A 23,273-nucleotide genomic window follows, 5' to 3' on the forward strand; every position below is an offset into this window, starting at 1 on the left:
ACACTGGTGTCTTAGTGTTGGGCGATATGGTCATTTTCAAATCGTTTTTTAAATTTAATCAAATTTATTTTAAAGACCACAGTTTAAACCAACAGTTTAACACCAAATATTGGACATAAATGAACACTTTAAAAAAAAAAAAAGTATTTTAAACAGGCAAGTTCATATATTTGCAGTAAAGTTTCGTTCAATTGAACGGATACATCGTTCATACATTGCTCCGGACCGCGCACCGCATGACGAGCCCCAATATGCCGCCACAGAAACAAGAATAAAAATGCATTCTAACATAACTGTGGCATTAAACTCAGTTATTGAGGGTTCGTTTAAAATATTGCACATATAGGCCTTTCAGTTTACTTGTTAAAATGCGATGAAATACCTTTTATCAGCAGACGATGTACGTCTGTTTGTGGTTGGAGGACTCCTTCACCGACTACAAGGTTCTAGCCCAATTATAATAGGCCGCCTAATAATAATGATAATAATTTAATACATTTATAGGAGAATGAGCCTAATATCATCTTGACTATCGACAAACGACATCTGCTTTCGTTGATATCTCTGACTATCATCTATCGGCATAACCCTTGGTGTGCTGCTTAGTTTTGTAACTTGTTTGTAATGTTGTAACTACAAATACAATTACAAGTTAGAAAATACCTTGCCATCGCTGTGTTCTTAGCTCCTCTTCTGGTTCTTCTGGACCAAGAACTGGTTGCTGTGGGAGTTGATTGTGGCCCTGCAGAAGAGGTCTGTGGTTCTTTTTTTCGTTTTACTGTAATATGAGATAAAGTAATACTTTTATTTTTGTTCCAAAAAAAGGGGAAAATCACAGCCTTTAAGTTACATTTGAAAGTGTCCAATTCTTTCTAAGAACGTTAAAAACATGCATGTAAAATTAATAGCCAAACAGTTTGAAAATGCTCACTTTTGGGTATCATGTCTGTTTGCTCTTCTGCTAGTTTTTCTGGACCCATGAAATGGCTGTTGTGGGAGTGGAAGTATGGACCTGCAGAAGAGGTCTCATTCTGTGTTACTGTAATATCATATTAAGCAACACTTAAATTAGTTTTTTGTTGCCAAAACAATAATAATAAAAATAATCACTGGCTTTAAGTTTGCAGTTAAAAGTGTCCCAATTCTAAGAACCTTCTATATTAAATTAATAGCTAAAAAGTCTGAAAATGCTCACTTTTTTTTTTTTTGGAAAAGCTCCTCTTGGAGATTTAGGTTTAACCACCTTAGTTGCTGCAGTTCAGCCCTTCATGTCCCTTTTCTCTTCTTTTTAAGCATTTAATTTTTTTTTTCCCATTTTCTTCATTAGCCATCTCCCTCCTCGTCGCATCCTTTTTTTGAGGTTTTGAGGTTGTAATATTTGTCTTGCAGTTCCTTGTGCACAGCCATGGGGACATGTTCCTCTCGTGATTCAAAACTGGTCTGGATAACTTTTTTTTCTTTTCTTTTAGGATATCCATTAAATTCTTCCTTTTTTGTATGCTTTGAACTGCTGCCTTTTTTTTTTTTCTTGTCATTTGTGTTGTCACACTTTAAAAAACAGAAAATACTTCACACAACGTTCAATTCTCACAAAACATTAAATACTCATTACACGTTGATTGTAACACTAAAACAAACTGACACTATCTCCGTCCAATCAATAGGCTTACTGTAAATAATACTGCCATTTTCCATTTATTGTTTTTTTTTTTTATGAAAAAAGTGTAGGTCTGGGCTATAAAACGGTTATCGGTATTTATCGATGGTACACCTTCATTGATAATGACAGAAAAAAAGTTTGATATAGCGCACGCAGAGCCTAAAATTATCACTTGCCAAGCGCCAGATGCGAGTAAAAATTGGCGCTGGCGAGTATATGTAACAGTGTCAGTTGCCAGTTGGCAGGTAAAACTTTTACGAAATATAATAAAGTGAAAGTGAAAGTCGTGACATTTGTCAAGTATGGTGACCCATACTCGAAATTGGTGCTCTGCATTTAACCCATCCAAGTGTACACACACAGCAGTGAGAATGTGAACACACCGTGAACACACACCCGGAGCAGTGGGCATCTATAGATCCAGGGCCCGGGGAGCAACTGGGGGTTCAGGTGCCTTGCTCAAGGGCACTTTCAGCCATGGGTATTGAGGGTGGAAGAGAGCGCTGTTCATTCACTCCCTCCCACCTACAACTCCTGCCAGCACCGAGACTCGAACCTGCGACCTTCTGATTACAAGTCCAAATCTCTCACCGTTAGGCCACAGCTGCCCAATAAATGCAATGTAGTGAGGACAACGTTGTTTATATACTTATTCTACTAAATAAAAGTTTGTAATGTTATGATTTCAGCTCATAGCTGATTGGTATGGAAGCTTGTTTCCACCACGAAATAAAAAAATAAAAAAAAAAAATGTAATTGTGGCTTTTTATCTCAAAATTATAATTGTTTATACCTGACAATTCTGAGTTTTTTTTTTTCTCTCTGCATTGTGTGATATAAACTCGCAATTCTTTTCTTCTCTGAATTGTGAGAAATAAACCCACAACTGCATGTTATAAAGGTAGAACTTCGAGACAAGAAAAAAAAATCAGAATTGCAAGATATGAACTTGCAACTGAATAATAAAAAATAAAAAATATGTCAGAATTTTGACAAAAATTCAGTTACCTTTTTTTAAACCATGGCAGAAACAAGCCGTAATAGATTTTCGTTTTAACTGACACTTTAGTAACTAACTACACTAACACTTTAACTGAGACTTAAAAAACAAAACAAAAAAACAAACAAACAAAAAAACTGGGCATCACTTTCTATAAAGACATGCATCAAATAGCTTACAGATGGATTCATGGACCTTCTCGAGGATGACCGGTCTTCCTCATCACTATCGAGTGGGGGTATCGAGATTCTCTCTCACGAGTTAATTCCTCTTTAGTTTTCTGATTAATAGAAGAAAGAAAGAAAGAAAATATAAATAACAACAAACCTACAATAAAAGGTCACACAAAAATAACTACAGTAGTTCTTTGTCAGTCACCAGTGTAGATTTTGGTGGTTGTTATCAGAATATTTTTGTAGCAGGGACTATAATACCCACGTTTCTAGCAATGCAACAGATTTTGTACAAGAATGTGCTTAAAATAAAATGGTTAACGTTAGATATATTTAGGAGGTATAGCTTTAAAATCCTACCAGCCAATTTTAATATCTGTGCTTTGTAGTATTGTCCCTGGTCCTCTGGGGATTTCTTCCACAAAATATGATATTTTTTCTTTATTTCAAAATCCTTGACGTCCTGTGGACAGAAGTCTTTTATATGGTCCAAGGGCACTATCTGACGGATGTTGTCGTCGATAAACCGGACGTAGGCAAACATGCTAACATACAACATAAATGACAATGATTAAAAACATCAATTAATTTACAACCACGTATGGTCACCCTAGTTTAAGCTCACCCTATGCTATATTCCCAAGAAACTGTATTTAGTTTGATACTGGGCAAGGCACTGACCATGAACTTAATTCTGTAACCTGATGCCGTCAGACATGTTACATTTACATATGCCGAAAAGAAAATATTTAATTCAACACAATTTCTATTGTCCACGCTTTTAACAGTCAAATTGTCCAAACTTTCAGCAGCTTCTATCTTTTTGCCATTACTTTTTAGGCCACTTTGACTAATTTTAGATTACGAAGGTATTTTTTTATTTGTTTTTGTTTTTACTTGTTACTACGACAACATAACCACTGAGGTAAGCCTAACACACGGCTCGGCCGTCTACGTTACCTCAGACTTACACAAAGTAATAAAGACTGAGTAAATCTATAAACAACAGTAAAGACAATAATTAATAACATTACCTGACTGAAAAGTTGGGCGGTTTCGCAAGTGAACGACGGCAAATCAGTTTTATAAATTCTACCGTTATTTTCAGTTGACATGTTAGTCTCGCGCGAGCTAAGCCCCGCCCCCTCGTACGTGACAAAGCGCTCCGTCAACGATTCGTCTCGAGCACTGTACATCTTTATTGTTTTTTTTGTTTGTTTGTTTGTTTGTTTGTTTTTTAACAAAGATGCGTAGAAATAGGCAGAAATATAAGTTATACCTGGAACCTCACTGTAAGGCAAAGATACCTCGCCAGACTCTGTGTCGACATGACAGCGGAGGTGGTGATGTTGACGAGGAAGAGAGACAAACAGCCAATGAGACAAGTAGGCTCTCAAGCTTACATCCAGTAAGATTGTCCCGATTGCTTGAATGAATTTTATTAAAATTATAAATTAAGAAAGAAAGAAAACTTTAATTCATACGACGGGACATCCAGGAAAGTCTGACATACTTACTGATTTTTAATTGGCAAATAAATTAAACTCAGAAAAAAGGAGAATTCTCTTCGGATATGGAAAAAAAGTCATCACACAGGCCTACTGTGAAACAAAACTATTAAAGGGATAGTTCACCCAAAAATAAAAATGGTGTCATCATTTACTCTCCCTCATGTTGTTTCAAACCTCTATGAGTTTCTTTCTTCTGTTGAATACAAATAAGTTATTTTAAAGAATGATGGTAGATAGACAGTTGTCGGCACCCACTGACTTCCACTGTAGGAACAAAAAATACCATGTAAGTCAATGGGTGCTGTCATCTAATCATTGTATATCATCAAATAATAATATAGGTTTGTAAATTTATCTGATTGCTTGATTAACAGCATAATCATTGAGTTTTTTTTTCTTTTTTCTTGTTGCTTATGGTGTTTTTTTTTAATAAGGTATGTTCTCAGAGGCAGGGAGTGAGACAAACAGCATAGAGAACATAGAGAACAATGAGAGAGACAGCACAGAAAGCAATGAGAGAGACAGCACACAGAACAGTGAGAGTGACAGCATATATTATTTGTATTATTACAAATGTTTGAAATTATATAAACGTGTATATATAACAGTTTAATACATGTTAAAACATTCTTCTTTGGCTATTAGGCCATTGGCATGCATTTTAAGTCCATTGTAATGATGCTTATTTTCCAATAAAGTCAATTTATTCACTGAAACGTTAAGCTTACAGTATATTTCTAATCATTTTATATAATCAAATAATAATATAGGTCTGTTTGTAAGTTTATCTGATTGCTTGCTTACCAGCATAATCAGTGATGTTTTACAGCTCCCCCCCACCCTTTTTTTTTCTTTTTCTTGTTGCTTATGGTGTTTTTTAATAGGTATGTTCTCAGAGGCAGGGAGTGAGACAAACAGCATAGAGAACAATGAGAGAGACAGCACAGAAAGCAATGAGAGACACAGCACACAGAACAGTGAGAGTGACAGCATATATATATATATATATATATATATATATATATATATATATATATACTTTTTTTTTTTTTTTTAAATTACAGATGTTTGAAATTATATAAACATATACATAACACTGTTTAATACATGTTAAAACCGTGCATTTTTGTTTGGCTACTAAGCTATTGGCAGCCATTTTAAGTCCATTGTAATGATGCTTATTCTCCAATAAAGCATCATCAGCATACCAGCATAATCAGTGATTTTTTTTACAGCCTTTTTTTTTTTGTTGCTTATGGTGTTTTTTAATAGATATGTTCTCAGAGGCAGGGAGTGAGACCAAACAGCATAGAGAACAATGAGAGAGACAGCACAGAAAGCAATGTGAGACACAGCACACAGAACAGTGAGAGTGACAGCATACAGAACAGCCATTCAGTGTTTAGTACATCATTTGTGGTATGTAAGAGTTTTAGGTTCTGTTTTTCAGATATAATGAAAGCTATGCAAAAGGTTATTAAAGTTACACATCAAAAAATAAGCATAGAAACAGCTAGATGAATTCATATTCTACAGTCTCTCAAAGTATATAGTACTGTACCTAATATGTGAATGAGCAGACCTACCCCCAATCATACCTTTAACAGAAATGTTGCTTTTTAAAGGCATGTGGTGGAACAGAGTCAGAGTCTGAAGTAGACCATATGGCAGGCAGCATGAGACAGAACCCTCCTGATCCTCTGTCAATGATTGACCTACAGCCTGACATGGACACAGCTTTGACTGCCACAGGAACTACCACAAAAGCTGAGGCAATGCTTATGATTATGAGCCATGCAGCAAAGCATAAAATAACTGGTTGCCAGTTGCATGATCTATTTGCAGCTGATAAATCAATTGTTTGGGCAAGAGGTTGTACCCCGATCCAAGTATCTTTTTAACAGAGTGTTTAAAAACAGTTGTGAGGAAGTAGAATTCCAGCTCTACTGTGAAAATTGTAACTCAAATATTGGAACAACCCAGGAAATCAATGACAGACAAATGAATGAATGCAGATCGTGTGGCAGCACTTTTGAGTTTGGGTCTATGAATGGTGGTAACTTCTTCATCAATGTTCCTCTTGCTCCACAAATTCAGACTCTGCTTGAAAGCACAGAAGTGAGTGGCCATCTTAACTACAGGTTTGATAGGCAGAAGAGCCATAATGAGATGCTGTCAGACATCTACGATGGGGGAGAAGTACAGAGAGTTGTCTAGCCCAAATCAGATCCTCTCAGATTCTCACAACTTGTCATACATATTTAACTCAGATGGAAGCCCTGTCTTTAATTCATCAAAATTCTCTATATGGCCCATCCACATCATGATCAATGAGCTTCCACCTGAAATTAGGTTTAAGCATGTTTTGCTTGCTGGCCTTTGGTTTGGTCCAAAAGAGCCTTTGATGGAAGTCTTCCTTAAGTCATTTGTGGACCAGGCCAAGACTCTAGCTGACACTGGTGTCTCATGGCTTAAAGATGGGTCGGTTATCAACGGCAAAATAGTTGGCCTCTGTTGTAGTGTTGATTCCAGAGCAAGACCACTGATGCAAAACACTACCCAGTTTAATGGCTATTATGGCTGTGGATTCTGTCTGCATCCTGGGAAGCTGGTTGATAAAGTAGTTAAATATCCAGTTTCAGCAGAAGAATACTGTGACAGAACAAATGAGGACATGGTCAGGGATATGGAGTTGGCTCTGGAAGTGAGGACAAGCATTAGGGGCACAAAAGGTCCTTCTCCTTTAATCAACTTGCCATACTTCGATGTTGTCTGGGGTTTTGTCCCAGACTACATGCATGCAGTTTTACTGGGGGTTTCAAGACAGTTGACAAGACTCCTTTTTGATACTTCTTCATCCACCCAGCCATATTATGTAGGCAGTCCTGCCACTTTGAGAGAGATAGATGCTAGAGTTGTTGGTATCCAGCCTCCACACCTGATTACTCGACTGCCTAGAGGGTTGTCAGATAGGATGCACTGGAAAGCCTCTGAGTGGCGATCCTGGCTCCTGTTCTACAGCCTACCATGCCTTGAAGGAATTCTTCCTAAAAAGTACTTGCAACATCTTGGCCTTCTTGTATCAGCCATTTGGCTGCTATTGAAGGATGAACTAAAACCATGTGAAATCAACAGAGCCGAGATCTTGTTGCTGGATTTCATATTCAGGTTTCAGATCTTATAGGGCGAGTCACAGACGACATTTAACATTCACCTTCTCAGTCATCTTGCCAGGTCAGTCAAGTTGTGGGGTCCATTGTGGGCACATTCTGCCTTTCCTTTTGAGAGTGCAAATGGCAAACTCCTAACTTTGGTGAAAGGAACAAAAGGAGTGGCTAAACAGATAGTTACTAAGTTTCTTCTGTTTAGATCAATTCCTTACTTCTCATCCAAGTACACAGTGAAAGAAGAGGTGTTACGGTTCTGTTCTGATTTGAACAACTACCCAAGGGTTCAAAATGCTGTCAAATGTGACAATACCACACTACTTGACAATGGAAGTGTCCATATTGTTACGAAGGAAGAACAGGCTGCTTTCTGTGCCTCTCACATGTGCATACCTGATGAAGTTGTAGTGCACAAACGTATGATCAAAGGAGGTCTGGTGTATACTAGCAGAGACTACACCCAGTCTCACAGACGAGATGAAAGCTATGTGAAACTAACCGATGGAACATGTGGGATAATCGATAAAATTGATTCTTTCTCTGACGAGGATGATCACATAGCATTGTTAATAACAACATTTGAGGTAGTTTCAGCATTTCCACTACCACAACCTTGTGGTTTTGTTCCACACATTTCCATTGTGCAAAGTTTGGAGTCATCCAAGACAGAAATAGTTCCTGTTAGTTGCCTTCAGGGTAAGTGCATGGGCATCAAAGTGCAAGACAAACTATACATTTGCAGTTTTCCAAATGTGTATGAAAGGGATTAGAACAAATCCTTGCCTTGCCTGTGTGTGTGTGCATGTGTGTGTGTGTGCTGACTAATATTAAGTCAAGTTATGTTAGCTAAAGATGTTTTGCCAATTTCAGTCTATAATTTTTAGTAAAATGCAGTATTCTTTTTCTATACTATTTTGGATTTCATAAAATATTACACTTGACTAGGTCCTTTTTGTCTGTACTTAATTTAAAAGAAACCTGATGTAAGTGTTTTGAACCTTATTTTGCCTAAATATGAACTTAATAAAGTAATGTCCACATCATACATTATACGTGTATTATTTAAATCGACCTTCTGTATGCCTGTCTGATTGTATATAAATTTTCTACAGGCCTGCTAAATTAAAGTTTGAATAAAGATCACTCATTAGTCTATAAGTGTAACCAGTGCAGCGTCACAACACCAGTCAGAACTGATGTGCAGCCATGCAGATGTAGCTGGAGGTATAGTGACAGCACTTAGAAAACACCAAAACCCTCTGCATTGTGTAGATTTGGAGTTGTGTTGGACAATTAGACACAGGACAGCATGTATCCTCCTAAAACAACACAAAAAAACAAGCAGCCTCTTTGAGTGAATTGCCCTTATTCGCTCACTCATTTAGTAAAAAGGCAAAATGGGCAGAGGAGACTGAAACATAAATTGAGTAAAGAAAAATCACTTTAAACAAGAAAATAGTATAAAACATAATACTTACCTGATACAGCAGACAAACAAGCAGTCCCTCTGAGTGAATTGCCCTTGATTGTATCTATAAAACAAATATAAATCACCATGTGCTCTCATTTCCACAAAAATATAACTAAAAAAGGAAGGAGGGAAGAAAATAACAAAAATAATCAAAAAATATTATACAGGGCTGCTGCTAGCTAAATGGGTGTCCTAAGCATAAATGTATTATTGGGCCCCTCCCTCAAATATTATGGAAGTAAAAAAAAATAAAAATAGAAAATACTATGGGGTCAAAACAGAACTTTAATAAAATATAAAAGTAAATAAATAAATTTAAATTAAATTGTATTATTTATAAATTACAATTATAGCTCTAGACAGTTGGCCTACCTATGGCTATGATTTTATTAATACAGTTGTCCGATTGATTTTATAGTCTCTAGCATTCAGAAATCACACAAAAGAAAATTAAGCAGATTTACTTCAATAAAACCATGGTTAATTTTTGTAAGGGTTGTAATGTGTCCACATATTTTTGTTGAAGAAATTATAGAGGCTGTAGCATTTCTATCACAAAGACCAAAAAATGATAGATTAAGTGATTATTTGAATTAAATGTTTGGTTAATTGTAAGGATTTGATCGTCCTGTAAGTGTAACAAAAGCAATTACCAGGCCTTCGGCGCCTTTTGCAAGCATTTTTTACGTAAGGCCTACATAATGTAGCCTGTTTATTTTGTATTACATTATGTATTTTAATAGTGGTATTGTTTTTATATAACCACATTGTTTTTATATAATTCATTTTAAGTCATGGAAACTAGAATATTAAGGCAGCTGCGTTGTTGGTGAAATTATTACCGACATTAGGCTAAAACACGTTATTACCGCCAAAAAAGTTTAACAGAATTATGAACGTAAGTTACCTGAAAGTGATGGCTTCATCTTGGGCTTTTTTTTTTTTCTTTCTTTTTCTTTTCTTTGCTGATGTCTTTTAACGAGCCGCAAACATGAAGTGAGGTGTGAGCGGGTGCGGGTGCAGGAATGGCGCGTCACGTGTGCTTAGACTACTACATACTGCGTTCACAATGCATTTTTTTTTATATATAATTATACATATAGATGTCCATGTTTCTATTTTTATTTATGTGTAATATGTTAATATTAATATAGAATGAACGTAGAAAGCGGCGATTGTTGCATTGGAGCACAACTTCTCAAAGTGAAAGTAAAAACATCATTATAGGATGTTAAAACCGTCAGATTAGTGAGCGCGCGGCTTGTCTGTGTAGATACGAAGAATGCCTGCATTGAATGCGCGAGTAGCCTACTGCATGAGGGGAAGAAAAGTTTACGATGTTTTAGAGACAGTACTACATTTAACTACTATACAGTATGACCCCCCCCCCAGTCCCGCAAAGTCTATTTCTAACTTCATCACACCTGCATGTGTAGTTCCAAGCATTAACAGAGCTGATTAGCTGCTTCAGGTGTGTTTTGATTAGGGTCATATTTGTAGTGTTGCTTAGTGGGTCCCATCAAGGCCAGGAGCAGGATGACGGGCACAAGTAAAGGACCCCATAGTCAAAGATTCTGTGTCTTCCATGTATGCCATCTGGATCCAACAAAGTAATACAAGTACAAACACACACTTCGGTCCAACCACAAAGTTACGCCAGTGTAAGGGAAAAGTGAAAATGAGAAGACTAAACTAAACAACTACTAACTAAACAATACATAACAGTATAATTTCTATGAGGATAATCAATGTCATCACATTATAAAACAACTGAAATGTAAGCAAAAAGTTAGGGTACGAACCAAGCAAAGACCAACTTTCAATGTCAATTTTTGATCTAATAGAAGGCCATGACGGGCCGAGTTGATTTAGCCCAAAAAACTGCTGGGTGGGTACCACCATAAGTTTCCAAAGGTGTTCTATAGGTCCTTAATGGTATCCAATAGACAATACATGCCACCAATAGAAGAAAGCAAATTACCAATAGAGACCAAGAGAGACCATTACAGTGTCCATTAAAACCAACATAATGCCCATTATAACCATTAAAACCATTACAAATTCTGTAATGGTTTCTATTGTTTGTGCGTTCATTTTTTTTTTCAGCATAGGACCATTACAGTTTTCCAAAGAAACCACTAAATTTATTGGAGTCAAAATGGTTCATACTGGTGTCCAGTAGATACCACCAGAAGTTTCCAAAGGTGTTCTATTGGTCCTTAATGGTATCCAATGGACAATACATGCCACCAATAGAAGAAAGCAAATTACCAATAGAGACCAACAGAGACCATTACAGTGTCCATTAAAACCATTAGAATTCCCATTAAAACCATTAAAACCATTAAAAACTCCCTAATGCCTTATATCTCAAATTTAATCACACTGTAGAACAAGCAGCGCCGCAGTAATTGCCGTGACTTGATGTGACACACACACAGAACATCAAAGGTGTGTTGTTGTTGCCATAGCCAGAAGACACATTTTGCTTCAAATGAAGCTGGAGGCAGAACAAAAAAAAAATGGCTGGCTAAACGGTTTAAAAGTAGCGGGTTTGTTCAGGACACCCCCCCCACACCCGTCGCTTTCACATCACCTTTTGGTATCGGCTCAGCTCGCTTGAGTCGAGGCGAGTCGAGCAGGTACCATGTAATGGAAGAGCGCCATATGTTTCAAGCACTTCATCATCAGTAATGTTAAATTAAATGACAGTAGTCGGTTAGTTAATGTTACAAAGAGTATTCCGAATATTTCCAATGTTTTAGAACTTACCCGCCATGAACAGCAGTTTGGCTGCAACCGGCTTTGGATCTTCCTGGGACTGGATGTCTTCCTTGCAGGTGACTGTAACACCAGCATTTATATATGCATCCTGTATAGTAGATGTACTATCTGCAATAACGGACCCATACATTGTGCTAACTTTACCCTGTTACCGCCTGAGTATCAGTGATGAATTTCAAACATTAACCGTTACTATCTGGCTACTGTAGCTAATTGGCACCCAAACTTCTACATAGTGATTGGATGTCGATGATGCTGCGCACACTGATTGGATGTGGGAACCGACTGGTGGGTAGGTCCAATTCCTGGGTCCATTCGTAGCCATCTACTGCTTAGTCTTGATTTTTGAATCTTGATCTGTTGCAGTGCTCAACAATAGTTATTCAGATATGCCACCTGTACAATCAAAGTATAAGTCCTACTTATTGGTCACTAATAAGAAAATACCAAGGACAACAGAATACAGACACAGGAAGGTAATTATAATTTGTATCATTATTTTAAATTGTTGATATGTTTTTCTTGTTCTTGTTCTTCTTCTTATAATGATGGTACAGTAGGTGGACATCCAAAACGTTACTTCTACCGCCGCTCGTACCGCCGCCGCGGCGTCTGCAAAATGCATTTGCAGCTTTTGACCGCTGAGTGGCGCTTTAATCACAAGTTTTCAAACAAGCGCATCAAAGCACATTTTCGCAAATAGACGTCAGTTTTGCCTCGCTGATGTGTTACATTTGACGGCTGCAGTCAGGGAAAATGAAAGAAAAACACTATAGTTAAAATATTTAATATTCACAGATGAAAGTTTGGTAATTATGAAGTTATGTGCATTTCTTAGAACGAATTCAAGCAGGATAAATGTCAAGCCTGTGCCTGAGCCTGTGCTTATATTTTCTCTAAGCTACACAGTATTACACCATATTTTAGATTTAATAGGTGTGCAGTATTATTTATATAAATATGAATTATGTGTTTATATTATTCAAAAGAAACTGTGGTTTACTTTGCATCAGAGCATTAAAAGTGGTAGCCTATTTTAGTGAGCTAGGCTACATGGATTTATATGCAAAATGTCGATAATCTCATATATTAGGCCTATATTTTAATTTATATTTTGAAATTCCTTTAATAAAACAACATGCTTTTTTTTTTTTATTCGTTACCTGTCCTTTTTGACAGACAACTTCTTGGGAAAATATATTTGTCTGTAAGAAATTATTGCGCGTTTTATAAATTATTTTCTTTATTTTAGTAAAACGTGAGGCACTGTATAATTTCGTTCCCATTATTTAGGCCTAATTAAAACAAGAAACGAATAAATTAAACCTGCACGATTTAGCTAAATCATTGAAATTCTAAAGAATGGACGGATTAATAAAACGTCCTCACGATTAAACTCAAGTTCTCTCATTATAATCACCAAGTGCAAATGATGTAAAAAAGAGCTTCATTAATAGACAACTTCAGTGATTTTAAAGGGAGCCGCCGTTACTTGCTTACATAGAATTTAAGTTAAAAAAATAAATAAAATTGCAGCCGCATTTATTCTTATTTGTTTTATCTTCATTACAAATCTTGTTTGGTTTTATTTTGGATAATTGCATGTAAAAAATAATTTACGTTGTAATACATATGCAAAATGTGAATAATTATTCATATTTAAGTGTTTGTGCGAAAATTATTAATGCGCATGCAGGACAGGGAGGCGCCCTCTCACTTGAATTTTTTCCTGATAATGAATTAACTTAAAATTGTGGTGTCTCACATACATGAGAAATATATCTACAGAAAGCTTGAAATGTCTTTTAAACGAATCAATTCAGAACGAAAGCATTATGTAATCTGTGACGGTTGTATTGCTCTTTAAAGGCGCGTTCATGTGGAGAGAGTCAGCACTGTGAATTTCATCTTGCAGCCGACAAGAAAACATTTGTTTATTAATAAATAATTAAAATGTCTCTTTTTTTACAATTATTGGGCTACTTCTAACTTAATGCATGTGCTTGAGCGCGAAATATATTAAGGCTCATTATGGATTATATATGTAAATGTAATATAATCCTGCGATTAGTTGAATAATGACAAATGAACGACTAGTAACTAGAAAAATCTTACGTGGGAGGCAGATCTATTAAATACCCTCTAGACATCTCTGTTTAAGTTTTTAAAGCATTTTATACGCATTTGCATAAATTCTTCTTTCAGAACGGTCTGTAATGGAGAAATGCCTTAACACTGATTTTTCCTCTGAAACACAAAAAAATGAAAATTGGAATAAAATTGATTTTTTTTTTTTTTTTGGAGAATGGCCAACCCTTCTCTGCAGATATTGTTGCTTCTGGTTTGTGCATTGTAAATAGGCTACAATAAATAAATAAATAAATAAATAATAATAATAATAATGTCTCCAAAAACTCCAAAATGTTTTTTTGTCATGTCTGTAACGCATGTGTATTCCCAAATCTAAAAAAGCCTATAAAACATCATAGACGGATCATACTGATGTCTGGACTGGTCTGGGGTGCGTTTCCCAAAACCATAGTTGCTAACCTGTTTGCAACTTAGTTGGTTGGCATCGGGAAATTGCATTGCAACAAACAAAGTTGCTAACTTAGTTTTTGAGTTAAGGCAACTTCCTCTGAAGTTATAATAACTAATAAACTATATTGCGCTATACATTAGTCAACATTTGAAGTGGATCAAAACCTTTCTTCAAAGTTGCCCTAAAACCAAAATGACGAGTCCTATCTAAACCTGTTCTGCAAGTTTGATACCCTCATAAGACACTGTCCATATGAAAGAACAAGAGATTCACACATTTATATCAACCCCCACAAGCTATACAGAACTACCCCCAGCCCCCTCCAGCTGAACTGAATTCGGTCTGTTTGTTGGCTGTGAGGAACGGTGTGTTGTCATGTTACTGGGCTGAAACATGCCTGCACTCACAGCAGCACTACTCTTTTTATTCATTATTTTCCCGCAGCCCATATTATTGTTTTCACAAGACTATAATAATAACAAATTATCAATTGATAATTAATCATTACTTTATGAAAATCATTGTTATTTGTGAACGTAGCGTTTGCGGAAGGCTTTAAGACCAAGCGGAGTCCTCCATCAGCTGCTCCCGCTTCACAGCGTGCGGGACTCGCGCTAACTGCACCCAGCTTCAAAGTCCGCAAGTTTTGATTTTACTAAATCAGTTTGAGCGAATACAACTTACTGATCATGAGCCCAACATTTAGCAAGGCAGGAAAACATTCAGTCTACCTGAAGGAAGACGTATTTCATTGTAAGTTAATGCTGTTAAATAGAGAGTTAAATATATATAAAGAGAGAGAGAGAGAGATAAAAAAACCCGGTGTTGGCTATTCCTAAACTTGGAGCTCATTATATTGAAGTACAAATCCAAACACCAGAAGCAAACTCTCAGTGTTCTTTCATTGAAAAGTATGCATTTTATTTATTCACAGGCTATATGGTTGAAATAATATTTTAGTTCAAAACTTTAAGTGCCATTGTTTAAAAAAAAAAATGCTTTATTGGCTAACGTTTCATAGACCTTCAGTTGTTATGCTTTAAAATCCCATAACATTTGTAATTTCACAGTATTTTCACCTCCTAAATCACTAACCTTTAAAGTCACAATTCTATAATGGTAAAATTTACTCAGGCCGATGGCACTTTTAATTACATTACATTATGTTTTTTTTTTTTTTTTAGAATAATTGTAGCTTACATAAATAGGTGAAGCAAAACAAATATGAATAATATTTTGGATCGTCCCTTATTGTTTCCCTTATTTTCTTAAAGAATAAACACTTATTTTCTACAAGAATAAACATGATAACATATTATTAATTCATAGAAATAATTTAAGCAATTAAAACCTGATAACATATTATTAATTCATAGAAATAATTTAAGCATTTAAAACCTTTTTTTAAAAACTTGAACTTCAATACTATTAAACTGACTTTAAAATCTCAAGGAGTTTATAAGTTAAAAAGAGCGTACGAAGGGAATGTGCTGCAGAAAGTCATTTTCAAATGCAATGAAAAAAAAAACGAAAAAAAAAAAAAACCCTGGATAGCCTAGATTAGGCCCAGACTCTGTTCGTAAGTATATAATAATTATAATTACCCCACAGTAAGAAATTTTAACCGATGAATCACCTATTTTCGTTTGCTGCATGTTATTTTATTTTATTTATTTTTTAATTTTTTAAAACAGGCTAAAAAATAAATTAAGTTTGTGAGAGGAAAAAACAATATATAAGTCATGTATAAGTTGCATTTTATTACATTCAGAAATAATAACGGCTGGCCTAATAATGTTATAATGTGCCAAAAGGATATTTTTAGTTCTCTTCACTTTACAACAAATCCTTTAAATTTAACAAATTTATCAGAACAATAATTACAAATATATAATTCTAATGGATAAATAAAATTGCAGTATATAATAATATAGGCTTATCTATAAACAAACAAAAAAAAAAAAAATAATGAATAATAAATAAAAAGCGAACCATAAGGTAAGGTTGGGCTCTCATTCGGGAGAAATCCAAACGTTTCCATATTCGTGATGTTGCCTATTTCAAGCTTAACTATTATTCATTAGGAAAAATAGGCTTTGTAGTTAACGCGTGTTTCAGTATCGACGGAAAAAAAAGGAAAAAATCATAATTAACAAAAATATGCCAAAGTGGACCGCTGCTTGCGCTGAATGGCACGGTGAGGTGAACAGCTACTGTTTCCAATGAATGTGCGCGAGGCACCAGCGCGATCAAACAGCTGAAACAGAAAATACAAATTTTTTAATGGTTTTTTAAAGATGGTACAATGTTATATCATAATGTTATTGTTGTTTTACCTCCTCCTTTTATCTCATTTTACAATTACATTCAGTTCGCAATCCGTCCCTTTGCGCCACCTGGCGGTAGTTTCGCGAATGAATTTAACACTTGACTGACTTGCAGTTAACGCCGCGGCCCTGTGGCGGCGGTAGTACCCATTTTGGTTGTCTACCATCTGTAGTAGTCGGCCTACTACTTCTACAATAATACTACTAATAATAATAATAAAAAGAAGAAGAAGGCCCTAGTATAGCAGTACTAATAATAATATTAATAATAAATAATAATGGTAGTAATAGGATAAAGCTATACTGTCTTGAAATTGTCTTTTGTTTCAGGGAAAAGGCAGAAGACATAAACAATACAAGCAGTACCTTTGCAGCACTGGTGTTGAAGTCCCTGATAGAATTTTAGGACATCATGACAGATCAGTAAGCTAGCATATATGATGATGTAAAGTATTTTTTTATGATTATGACATTGCATGGATTACAACGTGTAATGTTTTCAGCCAAAAAACTAGCTTAATACCCAAATTGCTTTGACACACTGCAAAAACTGCTTATCTAATAAAAATTTAACCAAGTGATATTAAACTTATATCAAGATCAAAAAAGTACTTGGTAATGTTTTCAGACGCAGATGGGAGTTTTACTTACTCAAACATGTTCTGAGGGCAGAAAGGTAAATGATTGGTTTACAGATTCAACCAATGAAATTGAAGCAGAGGCGGAGTCAGGAAATTTGAAAGTGTAGATGGAATACTTCAGACAGATACGTTACTTACGCTTCGTGGGATGCATTTATTGCAAGGTAAGTTAATTTACCATGTATTTTCATGAAAAAAAATGAACATCTCTAACATTTAATAAGATAATTAGAGAACAAAGATGCACAGAACAAATAATCATGGTCTAAATATAATATAGCATGCATTTTTATTTGACTGCTACATCTGTTGATTGCAACAAAGCTGTTTATGTGGTAACAGGAGTAAAAAAACGCTTTTCCAATGCTACAGCAACGTCTGTGAAACCAATATGAGCGAAAAAAAGAACTTGTTCATATATCCTTGACATTTCATCAGTCAGTTAGCGTTAGCATTAGCATTACCACTGCTCTCAGGGCAGGAGTACTCAATATTCATATAACTTATATTTTTAGTGTACTATGTGCTGCTCTCAGGCCAGGAGTACTCAATATTCATATTACTGCTGTTTTTAGTGTACTATGCGCTGGTCTCAGGGCAGAAGTACTCAATATTCATATTACTGTTATTTTAATAAATTATGCGCTGCTCTCAGGCCAGGAGTACTCAATATTCATATTACTGTTATTTTACTAAACTATGCACTGCTCTCAGGGCAGGAGTAATCAAAATTCATATTACCGTTATTTAACTAAACTGTGCGTGCTCTCAGGGCAGGAGTACTCAATATTCATAATACTGTTATTTTACTAAACTATGCGCTGCTCTCAGGGCAGGAGTACTCAATATTCATATTACTGTTATTTTTAGGGTACTATGTGCTGGCAGAAGTACTCAATATTCATATTACTGTTATTTTAATAAACTACGCACTGCTCTCAGGGCAGGAGTACTCAATATTCATATTACTGTTATTTTAATAAACTACGCACTGCTCTCAGGACAGGAGTACTCAATATTCATATTACTGTTATTTTTAGGGTACTATGTGTTGGCAGGAGTACTCAATTTTCATATTACTGTTATTTTTCGCGTATTATGTGCTGCTCTCAGGGCAGGAGCACTCAATATTCATATTACTGTTATTTTAATAAACTATGTGCTGCTCTCAGGGCAGGAGTAATCAAAATTCATTTTACTGTTATTTTACTAAACTATGCGCTGCTCTCAGGGCAGGAGTACTCAATATTCATATTACTGTTATTTTTTTAGTGTATTATGTGCTGCTCTCAGGGCTGCAGTACTCAATAGATTCATATTACTGTGTTATTTTAGTGTATTATATGCTGCTCTCTAAATGTAGTACTGAGTAGTGCTAGTGCTTTTTTTTTAACCATTTTATTTGTTTTTTTTTCTAGGCAAATGGAGAATATTTGGCTTGAGGGGATAAGGCGAAAGTTAAAGAAAGTAAGGGATGCCAGAGTCATTCAAGAGGTCATACCTTTTTCTGGGGAGGAGACTGATTTCATGCAGGGTTACATTAAGAAACTGGAGGAGGAAACCAAAAGCACCTTCAAGTCCCCTGTGTCTACTCATAAAGACTACTTTTACTTTTCATGTGAAAGATCGACCAAAGCAAGTGGGAAAAGCAAAGGAGAACCTACAAAGACAAGAGCTAATTCCTGCAAAGCTTATGTGTCATTTAAAATAATCAAAGATGGTAGTTTTACAGGTGCTGTGGTCAACAAAATGCTTCAACACAACGGACATGATGTGTGCATGAAAGAAAAGGGCATAAAAATCTTATTGACCCAGAGTTATTGACCTTCATTGAAATGTGGCTTGATCAAGGACTGTCAATTTCAGAAACACTTTTAAAATGCGTGGACTGGACAGAACGTCATGGACATATGGACAAATATAATCGGTGATATTACGTTACACCTGAAGATATACGACTGATCAAGAAGACCAGTAATGCTCTTAGTTTTCCTGATGCGAAAGACTGCATTAGTGTGGACAAGCTGATCACATCGGAGCTGCAGGAACACATTTGTTACTACCAGCCTTTGAGTGAAAATCAACCACTTATAATTGTAGTGCAGACACCCTGGCAAAAGGATATACTTAGAGAACATCCCCATACCATGGTATTCATGGACGCTACTTACAAAGCCATGACATCATATGGTTTGCATTTTATGCTCTTCTTTTGACCAAAAGTATTGGAAGAGCAGTCCCATTTGCTTACTTTATTATTAGTGAGGAATCAGCGGACATACTTGCTCTCTGCTTGGAAAAGCTTGCAAATCACAACCCTGGATTTCTTCCCAGGTAAGAAGTTAAAAACATAGTAGAGTCAGTAGTAGTTTGGCAGCAAAGTGTGCTGATGTATTGAGGTATTTCTATGTACAAACATTACTATTGGATGGAACACTTGCTTAAATACCGCACATTGTAAACTACCTTTTTACAAAAGCTGTCCATTTTTACAAACTCTACAGATGTTGATGTATATTCATTAATTCTCAATTCCTTATCATGTAGGTCGATAATGATTGACCGTGACCTTAAGGAACTCAATGCCATAAGAAGAGTTTTTCCAACAGCCAAGGTTCTTCTTTGCTGGTTTCATGTACTCCAGGTAGGTTTATTAAATCTTTTGTACTGGAAAAAGACCTATTCATTTTACAGACCTATTCATTTTAAAAATACAATTATAATTCAAATGCCATTATATGACTATAGCTTTTGAATGTTTTTGTAGGCTGTACATAGGTGGATGGTTAAAAGAGATGGAGGGAACTTGCCAGTGAATCAGCGGAATCTTGTGATTCAAGCAATGGTGGCAATGAAATCCTGTTTAACGGTAATATTTTTATATCATAAATCACTTTATTCTTTAGAAATCATTTCAGTACATGGAAATAAATCTTGAGTTGTTTACTATAGATTTCAATGGGATTAGTTAAGTTTATGTGTATTATTTTTAATGAATTGTCTTTTAAAAATGTTACCACAAAAAATTCAAATCATTCTTTACTAACCCTCATGTAAATCCAAATTCAAAAGATTTTTTTTTTCCGCAATAGAATATAGAAATGTTTTGTATCCCATTAAGTTTCATTGCATGAAAAAAACAAAATATTGTGTTCTACTGAGGAAATAGTCATATAGGTTTGGAGTGACACAAAATGACAATTTTGGGAGAACTACCCCTTTAAATGTGTGTAAACTTAAGGTGGCATAACTTTACAATGTTGTGTCTTTTTCTTTACAGGAAGAAGAGTTCAACAGCATGTCATCCAGAAAGTGTGAAGAGCTCGATACATGTCTTGGTAGTTCTCATGTATCAACCTACCTCAAGAATCAGTGGATTGTTTTGGTGATTTTATGGTCCAATTTTTGGCAGGTCATTTTATCACCATAACAGCGAAACCAACAACAAGGCAGAGAGGTCAGCTACTAAAATTATAACATCATGCCCTAAAATCACATTTTAAAGGTGCTCTAAGCGATCCTGAGCGAAGTAACTTCCTGTTGACGTTCGAAGTGTTGTCAAACAAAACAGAGGCTAGCTAGACCCTCCCTCATCCTCCTCCTACCCCTCCCCTCTGTGCTTCCTGAAACAGTCATGAACGCGCATTTAAAATATAAGTAGCTTGGGTATTGACGCTGCTTGTCGGTTATTGGCTGAGGCACTGTTTATTGTTTCGTGGTCCAGGCTGCACCAGTTTGTTTTTGTGTCCGTTTTTGGAGCTTGTGTCGACGCGTTTTTTTAACAGTGTGTTCAGGGGACAGGCAGCTAGCGGATAGTGAGAAGATGTTTGCTGTATGTGACAAAAAATGTTTTTGGCCTAAAAACACGTAAGATCGCTTAGAGCACCTTTAAATAACATGATATCCAGGACAAATATTCATTAAGGATATTTTAAGTTTCTTAACTTTTGTACACAGATTTTTTCTTACAATGAAGTACAAGTTCCTTAAGGGAAGAATGAATAGCAGGATTGATCAGCTTCTTCGCTTACTGTGTGGTGATGGCCAAAAATATTACAGGTAAATATATTTTAGCTGTATATATAGTTCAATGTATTACTTTTATTATGGTGCTAAATTGTAATTGCCAATTACAGAAATCATGTGACATACAGAATCATGTGATAATATTGCATAGAGATTATCTCTGGCCACTACCTGTTGGATACAGGAAGCTCTTGAATAAACATTCACTGTTGTCTATGACATGATCTTTTCCTTAGCACAAATCATTCAGTAAAAAGGTCTGTCAGCTCCCAGCTTCCTTTTTTCCTTAATTATTTTATAGCCTATAAAATCTATACAAATGTTTAAGGGTATTGTCCCTTTTTTCAGTCATTTCATTTTTACAATAGTTTACCATTTCCTAACTTTGTTCTTTTATTTCATTGTTCAGTTACCTGGATTACCTCACAGAAACTGGACGAATCAAAGGAGCAAACACTGAAGAGACCACTAATGCCGCCCATTCTATGATTGCAAAAGGCCTGGGTGCAAAAGTGGAGATAAAAAATGGAGTGTGTTTGGTTCCACCCGACACAAGCACACAATGTCACAGTGTGGACTTGGTCATGCACAAATGCGATTGCAAAAGATTCCAGTGTGGATGTGTGTGCAAACACTTAATTTTTTCACAGAACATTGCAGAGAAACAAGGACTTATAATTCAAGATTTTAGGGCAGAAGTAGCAAAAAAAATTGTTGACAGTGAATCCTACCTCAGGGTCGATGAAAACCTTACTGTCTACCATTCTGATGGCAGTGTAGAAATTGTGAGTTGTAAAGGGACCAAATTTTGCACATGCATTGCAAATAGCCATGGAGAGGTATGTGTATGTATATTGGTTCACAACATTCTGTACCCAACATCATCTGAGAACATACCTGATGATTCACACTGCTTTAGGTCCAGTGAGAGAAAACAAGTTACACTGCAAGCCATGCTTACAGATCTCCATGAGTGGAGCAAATCAGAAACATTTTGTGAGGATAATGAAGTGTACAGGTTAGTTGAAAGAGCACACAAGTTAGTTTTTTCACAGTTTAGTAAACTGTCAAGAAAAAGAAAAGTGACTGCACTTCATAGTTATCGTAAAAGGATCAAAAAAGCAAAAGATGTAGTCACTGTAACCTACATGGTCGAAAAGAAGAAAAAACGTGTTTGATCTTGTAGAGATAAGAAATGTTTCATTGATGAAACAATCACTATTTGCTTTGCCTAGCCAGAATGGTTTTTTTTTGTTTGTTTGTTTTTTCCTCTTGCTGCTACTGTCTTTTTTCAATGAGTGTTGTACAGATACTTTGTATAAGAACAAATTGAAGGAACAAATATGAATTGTAAGTAATTAAGATTTAAAAAAAATAAAAAACACAATTCTTTGTAATGTTTTATTAATTTTTTTTTTTTTTTTTTTTTTTTTGTACAGCTGAACATCAAGAAACAAGAGTTTGAAACAATACAAGTAAACAAAAGTGGGGGAACCTTACCTTTTTTTTCAGTGCTCTCATCTTTTCCTTAAGACACACATCTATCAATGAAAAAGTGCCATTTATTACGGCAGGACCAAGACCATGTGTTGCCAGGTCAAATGTGTCCCAATTGTTCTCTAGAGCAGCCTTTAAATCTTTCAAAGTCTTCCTGCAATAAAAAATACAAAAAGCTATTTAGTTTTCCAGTTCAACTGATCATTGAATCATTAAGTTAAAGGGTTAGTTCACCCAAAAAAAAAAAAAAAAAAAAAAAATCAACATTTATTACTCGCCCTCATGTCGTTCTACACCCATAAGATCTTCATTCATCTTCAGAACACAAATTAAGATATTTTTGATCAAATCCAATGGCTCAGTGAGGCCTCCATTGCCAGCAAGACAATTAACACTTTCAGATGCCCAGAAAGGTACTAAAGACATATATAAAACAGGTCTTGTGACTACGGTGGTTCAACCTTAATGTTATGA

General features: G+C 35.7%; 1 long non-coding RNA gene across 1 annotated transcript; it reads right to left on the reverse strand.

Moving 5' to 3' along the window:
• Positions 1 to 1,458: 1,458 nt before the first annotated feature.
• LOC122138535 lies at positions 1,459 to 2,921 on the reverse strand. The gene is made up of 2 exons (XR_006155656.1): positions 2,840 to 2,921; positions 1,459 to 1,548 (listed from the first exon to the last, which is right to left on the reverse strand). It is a non-coding gene; the product is annotated as an uncharacterized LOC122138535 (long non-coding RNA).
• Between the last annotated feature and the right edge of the window lie 20,352 nt (positions 2,922 to 23,273).

Source organism: Cyprinus carpio, chromosome A3, assembly GCF_018340385.1.
Source record: "Cyprinus carpio isolate SPL01 chromosome A3, ASM1834038v1, whole genome shotgun sequence".
Classification (NCBI taxonomy): Eukaryota; Metazoa; Chordata; class Actinopteri; order Cypriniformes; family Cyprinidae; genus Cyprinus; species Cyprinus carpio.